The sequence below is a fragment of the Thunnus thynnus genome, chromosome 14 (genome assembly GCF_963924715.1).
Source record: "Thunnus thynnus chromosome 14, fThuThy2.1, whole genome shotgun sequence".
Classification (NCBI taxonomy): Eukaryota; Metazoa; Chordata; class Actinopteri; order Scombriformes; family Scombridae; genus Thunnus; species Thunnus thynnus.
Window position 1 is genome coordinate 1891925 of NC_089530.1, and position 10176 is coordinate 1902100.

At 37.3% G+C, this 10176-nt stretch overlaps 1 long non-coding RNA gene across 1 annotated transcript; it reads left to right on the top strand.

Annotated features, from left to right (window-relative positions):
* Positions 1-6747: 6747 nt before the first annotated feature.
* Positions 6748-9570, top strand: LOC137197639 (uncharacterized). Its single transcript, XR_010931494.1, has 3 exons — positions 6748-6822; positions 8989-9046; positions 9137-9570. It is a non-coding gene; the product is annotated as an uncharacterized lncRNA (long non-coding RNA).
* The last annotated feature ends 606 nt before the right edge of the window (positions 9571-10176 follow it).

Consider the following 10176-nt stretch of genomic DNA (forward strand, 5'->3'; position numbering starts at 1 on the left):
GGAGAAGTGGAAATTAATATTATATATTTAATATTATCTGTGATAAATACCAATAGACTAATCAATTTTTATTTCTGTTCAAAGTATTTCTTCATTAGTTTTTTTTTTTTTAATTTGAAATGCAGTTTGCTATATTGTAACAAATTCCCATCCCACAACCTTAACCTATTGCGCTATCACAAATTTACAATATGACATATCAAATGATAAAAGACAAATCGATTTTCTAATTGGTGTTCTAATAGCTGCAGTACCAGCAGTGTTAAATGGACTTGGCAGCATATCAGGTAGTCAGTGAAAGGACGGCACTTTTTATTGCTGATTTAAGCTGAAACTCGGAACATAACCTGGTCCAGAGCAGGTTAAGTTTGCAGTATAAGTTACCATGGTGATCCAGCCAGGTCAAAAGAGAGCCACCTTCGTGACATTGAAAACCCTGGTTTTAGGCTCAACATACCTCAGTAACACACTAATCTAGTGTGTTAGTACACCCCTCTGGTTTGGTCTCCACCACCTCCTGTGAAAAATATCTGGCTCTTTAGCTGCTAAATGCTGCATTATGTTCACCAGCTGGTCAACAACTGTGTCTGTCTGTTGTTAAGTGTTGGCAGCTTTTTCACTGAAAACAGCTGCCTTCTGCTTCTGGAGACAAGGTTGAGAACCATGACACTGAACCAAAACAGTAGAGTTGTGGGCTGTAAAACCAAAACAATGAGCTAAAAGAGGCTAAAAATATCTGTTGGGCTGCTAATTTGTTGATTCTCTGTGGGTTCATTACTACAAGAGAACTCTTTCACATTACACAGTCATTTGAGACACTGTTAACAAAATTTTGATTAGTGCAGCTATAAAGGGAAAAGTCTTGCTGCTTGAGCTTAAGAACCCTCTCAAAGTAAACTCAGAAGTGGCATGATCATCATGTTAAAAGCAAGACCTGTAAATCCTGGTGTAAGGATTTTACTGACATTGATGATAAAAATGTGGATCTAGTGCAGAGACAATCCAAATTTAATCAACAACAGTTTTGATGAGCTATTCATTTTTTTATGTTATGAAATTGTATTCCAAACATTTTCTGGTCCACCCTCTTAGATTTGCTGCTTTTCTCTGTTTCATATAATAGTAAAGTGAATCCTTTTAAGATGTTTTGGCTCTTGTACCAGCAAAAGGAGCAGATTTAAGACATAACATCTTACATAACTTGGAATGGCCATTTGTCTTTATTTTTGTTAAAGACAAATTGATCACAATAAAAAAATAATCAGTAGATTCATTCATTATAATCCATCATTAGATGCAGCACACCACATGTCTATGGGTCACAGGACAGGCATTATAATGACTCCCTAAGAAAATGTATCTACATTACTGCAGGGCTCACACTTACATAAGTGGTAGTTGTGTCCATGTGACGCCCATTTGAACATGCACCTGTTTTTAAATACACTCTAGACTAATCCATTCCTCATGCAGTCAATGTTAGTGGACTGCTGGCTAATTGTGGGTTTAGTCACTGGCGCTGACTCACAGAGAACACTGTGTTTGATGAGAACCAGCTCTGTTAAAATAAGCAAGAGGCACCCAATCAGTGACTTTGAGGTAAACACCAGCACTCATGCTGTGTTGTTATGATGTGTATCAGCTGTGCAGACTGACACAGCTCTCAATTCAGCAATCCTATTGTAAGCTGCTGCTTGTGTTATTGGAAATATAGTAGATACGGACCTCCTACCGGCTACGACAATATTTGATCATTTTGAGTTATTTTTCATGCACAATTCCTGATAATGATCATGTCTTGGCTGTAGATATTTTCATAAACATAAATGCAGAATAACTCAACATTGACAGCTTTGGAGTGCCTTGGATAAAAGCTTTCCACTGCCTGCTCCAGATATCACAGCTTGAAATGGCTGATGTCAGGGCACTAAAAAAAAAAGCAACTTTGTAGTGAAAGTGAAAACAGCTTGCGAGTGTGTGGATGTCAACAGTTATGGACAGAAAGAGAGACCTGAGGCAGACCTCTTGAAAGGATCAGAAAGTAAAGAATGTCTTCACTGCGTTAACCAATGAGTGCAAGATGTTTCAAAAATGTGTAAAATACTATATATGGTACTTGTATTATTTGCTATATATTTTCTGAGAGTAGCTGTCAGGATTCAAACAAACAAATATCAGCAGGTTTAGGTACACAAACATTTCTTGATTTATTATACTTATTGTCAGATCAGATCTGATTTTTTTCTTGCATCATAGCAGCTCATTTTTAGCATCATTTGCAACATCACAGAAAAAATAGAAATAAGACAAGGCAGAAGACAATATTCAAGGCCCTTCAGCATACATTTGATCTGGGATTAAGTGCCATATTTAATTTTATGATTGACTGATGTACAAAACAGTGTTTCAGTCTAACCTTATTAAATTGTGGAACCCCATATATCCAATTTGATGCTAACAACTTGTATTCACTGTTCAGGATATGGTTGGGGTCAGAGACAATGTTGTTGGCCAGCCTTAATATGTTATGGTAGGCTGATTCATAGAGTTTCTCAAGGGGTTGGACTACAATCTTTGAGCAGATTTTCATTTGGTGGAGCAGTTTTGACTTTAAAGTAGTGGACAAACACTTGTACCATGTAGTATTACAATACTGTAGAACATTTATAATCACAGGAGTAAAAAACAAAGGACAATCATCAGAATAATCATAATTGGTTTAGTGTATCTGTACAGCAGTGGTCGGTATAAAAAGTGAAAAGCATGGCTGAACTCACACAACCCCGACATTGGTCATGATGGACGATGAAAGGGTTTTGTTCACCTTTACAATCTGGACTCTGTTAGTGAGAAAAGAGGATTACCAGTGAATCAAATAGGGATTCAAATCTTGCTGGAACAAAATGTCTGCTTGTATTGCGTTGAAAGCCAATGAAAAATCTAGAAAGAGGGCTTTTGCATACGTGTTGGGTTTGTATAAATGTTTAGAAATGATATGAACCAGAGTTTAGTTAGGTAAGGGCTATTGGTTTAAAATCCTTATGTTCTTATGGAAATTTAGGTAATGGTTTTATGTGCAAAGTTTTCCATGACAGAGGGACAGTGTGTGTCTATAGAAGCCTGAAAGATTAGTTGCCACACTGGAGCCAGCTCAGTTGCAAAGTTCTTCAAAAGTTCAATAGAAAAGCGCTGCATTGATCTGGCCCAGCAGCTTTCTTGGTGTTTGTATACTGAAATGTTTTCCTGACATCTTTGAGTGATAACAGTTCTGTCTGAGGCAGCACATATAATAGTTTTTAAGTGCACTTAACAGAATTCAAATTTGGTAAAGAAAGAGTTTAGGTCGTAAGTAAAACAAAATTCATTGTCTGTCACAATCAACCCAGTCTCACATCACACTGTGTAATAGCTACGTTGGTCCACAGCACAAAACATTTTAGTTTCACAATAACGGCTCTAAAACTGCAAGATGCCTACGTTTGTTTTTTGTTTTTTTTAAATTGGCCTGTGTCCATGTCACATGAAGCACACACAAAAATGGCTGACATTCCTTTTATTCTCAGTGAAAAATGCAATATTTTAAGAGTTTCAGCATTAAAATGCATTTTATGTGTTAGTTATGAGTTATGTCATTTGTGTTATTTTGTATAACTGTTTGATGATGATGATTCAATAAAAAACAACAGATTTTAGAGCACCCCAGGGATTCATTGAATTGAAATCCAGAATTTGAAACTTTCCAATTAGCTGACCGGAGGACCCTGTAAGTATTTTCTTCACTGTCACCATGTTAATTTAAATAAAGACTCAACATGAAAGTCAAAAAACAAAATTGCAAAATGTAATAAAACTTCACAATATACTTTCAAAAAGGGGCACCTGCATGTTGGAAGCACTCAGAACCCAATACACATGACTGTAGTGACACTGGTAAAACATCGGAGAATAGACTTTAAACATAAAGGAAGACTTCAGGTCGTGGTTACACCCATGAGACGTGGCTGAGATGCAAGCCTGCACAGAGCCGGTGCTGACAGCTGCATAGATTAAAATGAGAGCGTATCTGTTGTGTGTGACATGCGCATGAAAAACGCGTCTGACATACTTGCTGTCTAGACACAGGGTTATAGTCAGTTCCTTAGTGTAATGTGATGTTACATGGTGTTGTGAAAACCATGCAAGACCAGCTTGTACATTAGTTTTTCTTAAAAAAGTAGTACCCATATGGTAGATGCCTGCTTCTCTTTTGTTTTGTTGTGTCTGTCATTAATGCTAAAAATGCTAATGTTATTATTGGAAATGGGCCAGTTTATAAATCAGTCTGTGGTGAAGTTTATTTCAGACTGAAACAATGAGGGCATGTTGGATATTTCTTAACTCACTTAGACTATGTGCTATGTGCTGTTCCCTACATATCCTGTCATCTTTTTTAACTGATTTTAAACTTTCATGTTTAAAGTTTAAATTTTAAATATATTAAATATGGTAACTTTCATTTAATTCAAATTAATTCAAATTCTAGGTATTCATCATTTGACTATTGGCACCTATCTTTTGTACAAAGTGGTCAAATGCACTTACAGTACAGATGCCTTTATCCACAACACTTCCCATAGACTGTAAATGAATGAGTACACCCAGTGCTGTGATCTTGATATTTGATTATGGTTGAGTTTCTGTATTAAGTAGTGTTTTGATGTTTTTACTGCTCATAATAACGATAACTTAATTATGAGAAAGCATAGCATCTTTGTTTTTTTCCTTCGGTGAATGCAACAGTGAAGTGGGAAGAATCGCTGGTTTCTGCGTTCTGAATTTCCATGTCAGAATGTTCTTTTAGTAACATCCTCAGTGTTAAGTTTATGTCACGACTGCCCGTTTTAATTATTTCAACTTATACACTTATCACAACTTATGCACTTAAGCACATACTGTTCACTAAATCACCCTCACCATATGGGCTTAATTTTAAATCACATTAACAGTTAAACAAATGGCTGTTGTTCATGACATTGAAAGCCACATCTACGAACCTGCGCGTGACTTTCCAAAGTGTGGAGTTTGTATCATAAGAGCCTTCGGTGCAGTACTGTCTCACTGCAGCAGTATGTTACACCTGCAGCCAACTCTAATGTTACATTGTTTACAGTTTGTGTTACCACATCTGCCACCTGAACAGAAAGCACCTTTCCTCCCCACATGGGCGACAGATGTTGGAGTCGGACACAGGTTTCTTTTGTAGAACATCTGAATATTTGGTATAAAAGCTGTTTTTATGAGGAGGTGCTGTGAGCTTTCAACCTTCATTGTTCTGGGTAGACTCAAAGGAAATGACGGCAGCTGTTGTGTGGGACCTACTCTGCTGTTAGGGTGACGGTATTCTACACTCAGATATATAACATGGAGTTATGTCAATGAAAAAGGAATGGAAATTAAAGGAATCTTCCACCAGTTTTACACGTGAAGATCAGTCTACTCTTCATGTGTGCTATACAAACCTGCCTTACTACTCAGCCTGTAAAAACAGTTATATTATGTCTTCTGTGACTCAGGGGGAGCTTTCTGAAGTCTGAGAAAATAACCCTGATAATGTCTAGTTGCATTATGGGTAGTGTAGGATCCAGTGTTTTTAAACTTGAGCCACACTTGGGGGCTTATAGTCAGGAAATCTAGCCTTCTGCTGCTTCGATTACTTTTTTTTTTCTCTCTCTATCTGGCTCTTGCAAGCTTCCAACATTGTGGAAGTGCAATACAAAAACACCACAAAACATCAACAGCATTTTTTTAAGAAGCACGTTTTCTACTGAGTGCCAATATACTGAGGTCTCTGCAATGATACAGCCCTTGTACTGCTCCATAGTGCTGTCAGATACCCAACACAGGTTGCACTGGTTTGCCACTGATTTCCCATCTTAATTCAGAAAGTGAAGACTCCATGCATGCACTACTGATAGAATTCATAGTTACAAAACCCAAAGTTCTATGAATTGCCACAGCAGCATGGAGTTCACTGTTTCTTTTCACTCTTCTTTTGCACCTAGAAAGGCTAAATCTTTTGATTTCTTTTTACAACTATTTTGCCACAAGCTTCATTTTTCACTTTGTTAAGCCTTCAAAAAGTACCTCTTGTTTTGTTTCCACCTTTGAGACCAAAACTTCAATTCAAATGTCTCAAAAGGTCAGGCTATGGAAGTTATATTGGGTTTTGGGTGGCTCAGGGTGCCATGACAAAAGTTTTCCTTTGAAGGGGTGCTGTGGTTTTTAAAAGTTTGGGAAGCGCTTGTCTACACTCCAGGTGGATCCTGTTATATCTCCAATCTTCATATGGGCTTATGAAGATTCTTCACATCAATGGAGTCTAATTGCCAAAACTCCTTCTCTTGCTAATATCAATAAATATCGTTATACACTTCCAATTGCTCTCTCCTTATTGAAATTGGCATCGAATAAATAAGCATAGTTATCGAATGAATAAGCATCATTACCAGGTTTCTGATGGCCTGTGCAGACATGACTCCTCAATATTACACTCAGTCTGCTTTCTGTCCTGACTGATACCATATCAGACTTCACTGAGTTGAGGGCTGTACTAAATGTTTATTGCCCATCATCCAATATCAGTGTTATTCTACTTAGTTTTTCCTACATAATACACTTTACAGTAGGGAAAGGTCTCTAAATTAAAAATAAGGAAAGAATTTAGATATGTTTAACAGCTGACCAGCTGTTCACCTCTGACAGGTGTGGTCAGAAGTGTTGTCATAAGGTCCTGGAGTATACCTGTACATCATTGCAGCATGGTGAGAAGTGAAACCACTGAAGGTATACTATAATATGTATTTTTACAAAAGTTTTAGGCACTAAAAGTGAAGTGAGAATGCTTACAAAAATATTGCGATAAATTGTTTTAATTTATCAATTAACTTCTTACAAAGTTGAGTAAATAGCAGAAACTTAAATGAAATCAATATTTGCTGTGAGCAGCTTTGCCTTTAAAACAGCAGCAGTTCTACTCGGTTCACTTTAACACAGTATTTCATGGTAACTTGCAGGTAGGTTGTTGTAACCATCCTGGAGAAAGAATGTTCTTCTGTGGATTTATTATTTAGGCCATCTCAGGTGCTTCTTGATGTAATCCCAGATTGACTCCATGATGTTGAGATCAGGGCTCTGTGGGGGACATACCATACCATCTGTTGCAGGACTCATCATTCTTCTTGTTGCTGAAAATAGTTATTTATGACTCTAGCTGTATGCTTGGGGTCACTGTCATGTCATGAATAAATTTTGGACCGATCAGACATCTCCCTGATGGTATTGCATAATGGATAAGAATCTAAACATTCAGGGAGGTGCCTAAAACTTTTGCACAGTACTGTAATTTGATTTGAATCTGTGCAAATATACAAACTCAAACTTGAGGTCAGACAAGACAAGATTCACCGCCCCCTACTCAAAACATGTTCCTGCAGCTATGTTAGCTAGTAAGGTGCAGTCCAATGTTTGCTTCAGTGCAAGTCCATGAAAAATAATGCACATTGTACAACTCTTCGCCATGTTTTATTCACTAAACGTACGGCTATCTCACCTTGTTTTTGGAAAAAATGTTTGGGAAATTTTGTTCATAGATGGATGAATTGACTTCAACGTATGGATGAATTTTGTAATTGGATGGGATATTTAAAAAATAAAATTATGTAAAATAGACTGAGCCTTGAAATACTGGTTTGGATACAGAATTGATTACTTTTTTACTGACTGATAGCTTAAGATGAAAAAGTAGATTTACTGAATGATATTGTGAAAAGAATAGATGTTCGGTTTAAATGGCCTTCAACATTTATCTTGGAATTATTGTGTCTATTATGTATATGATCATTTTGAGGAAGTGATTATGATGTTTTGTATGTATGGTATTTATAGTGATTTATTGGTCACATGATGAATCAGGGAAATAGGGCCTCACATACCACCCTGATGAAGACGAGATAGCTGAAAACATTTGGTGAATAAAGTGTGGTGGACTGGAGAAGAGTTGTGCAATGTGTAGCATTTACCATGTTACATATACAGACGTATATGAGGCAATGTAACCAGTGTTTGGGCGTGAGTAAAACAGTAGAGAACTGATGATAAGATTGCCAGTCTATTAAAGTATAATGCTATTTGTTATAGTTCACGGGGACAAATACTCACTGCAATTATATAGCAGTCCCACAGAAATACATGAGAATAGACAGTGACCAATATCAGCTTTACATGACATGAATAGGCCAAAAGGCATTGGTACTGTAACATTGTTGAATGAATGGGATGAATGAAAAGACACGTGAAGAAATAAACATGCTGAACTGCAGTGTCTCTCTCAGACTTCCAGTCTTCATGGTCTTAAATAGAAGGCCAGACCAGAGGAAGGTACAGCTGGCCCTTTGGGGGGAAGCACTCTGGGTGACCCAGGCCTGGAAGCCAGCCTCAGTCAGAAGATCCAAGACGGCTGTCTGACTCATCTATCATCCCTCCACAGTGGAGGGCTAAAATATTACAGGGCTTTCACTCTGGTTCCTCATCCTGCTTCACTGGAAGCAAGAGGCCATTTGTGGATGACATCATAAATTATATGCAGAAGGGAAGGTTACAGGCAGTCTAGCACTAGGACCCAGGCAAGGTCTGTACTGAGACACACCTGAGAGCAGCTGAGGCCAGCCTTTGTTTGGTGTTTGATTTGGTAGACTCCCTTTTTTTAAAAATGTTTTAAAGCACTGTTTTAATAGTTAAACTGTAGAACCATTAAATATCTTTTAGCTCATAATGTTAAAGATTTGTTAATAATGTGTTGTTTGGATTCTTAATGTTTGGTGAGGGACTAAAACTTGGAGTGATTGCTTAGGCACATCAGCCAAGAAACACAGTATGCTCAAGCAGAACAGAGATGTTTTTAAATAACTTTTTAGTCCCTTTGATACAATATTAACATGGTTCTTTATATAGATTCCAGTCACCTGCAAGTCTCCAACTGGGGAAGGGGACTGTGTTCCAGTCTAGCAAGGTATATTATCTACTTTAACATTGCATATAATTTGTAAAATGTTTCTTGTAAAGTTTCCTTTTTTTATATTAATGTGCTTTGTTTTTTTAGTTAGGAAACAAAGACCCTACCAGAGGAGCCAACCACTGTTTTCCCAGACTTTAGATTTTAGCATGGGGGGACTGAGTGGTAGAGTAGCCATCTTGCGTGTGTGGTTTGTGTGGTTTGAGTCACCGTACCTTGCTGTGAGTAGGCAAATTTGAGTGTTGTAGAACAGTTTTAATTTGGTTCGGATTGGATTGTGTGTAGTGGTTTATTCATAATTTGCCGACATATTTTGTGACCATTTCTTCTTTTTACACATAACTCTACACTAACCTCCCTGATAGTGCAGTCTAGCCCCACATTGTTTATTTTCTTCGTTCATTTATTGTTTTTGATTTATGTATTAATTGTACAATTTACTATATCCCTCCTTTATTATGGCCTGCATTTAGGCCTTCTATTGAAACTGCCTTGCTGCTACTTAGTTGAATGGAGACAAGTCTTTCGTTCCATGCATTGTCAATAAAGTCTATATTTTTTGGTATAGCAGTCTCTGGCTCATTTTCTGGGTCTTGTGTATTGAATATCACCATATGGTTCCGTATAAAAAGAAATTCTGGCTTATATTCTCTTTTTTCAGTACATGCAAATGTTTGTAGTAGATCACCACACACAGGAAGTGATGCATTAAGGGTATTAAGATAAAAAGATGAGTACTGTGTAATAATGGGTTCTGGCTATTTTGGGTTGTAGTGGTTGCAGTGTAGCATGGTGCTCATAATTGGAAAGTGTGCATGCAACAATGAACACATATAAGCATTGTGATGGAAAGGCCTACAGGGCAGCAAAGCAACAGAACCAATGCAAGGGTGGATGTTTTATATATTAAAGCATCAGCAAAAAGGTTTTTGGAGTTTTGACACACTCAAAATAACTGGGTTCCAATTTTACCCAGTTTGGGTCAATATAGTACCAACAAAACATTTGGTTAACTTTACCCTGCAGCAATCTGTTAATTTCACCCAGTGTTACACACAACAAGCTTTAGTGAAAAACTGTCACACATGTTTTGTTTCTTGTACAAAACGATGTGCATATGATATTTA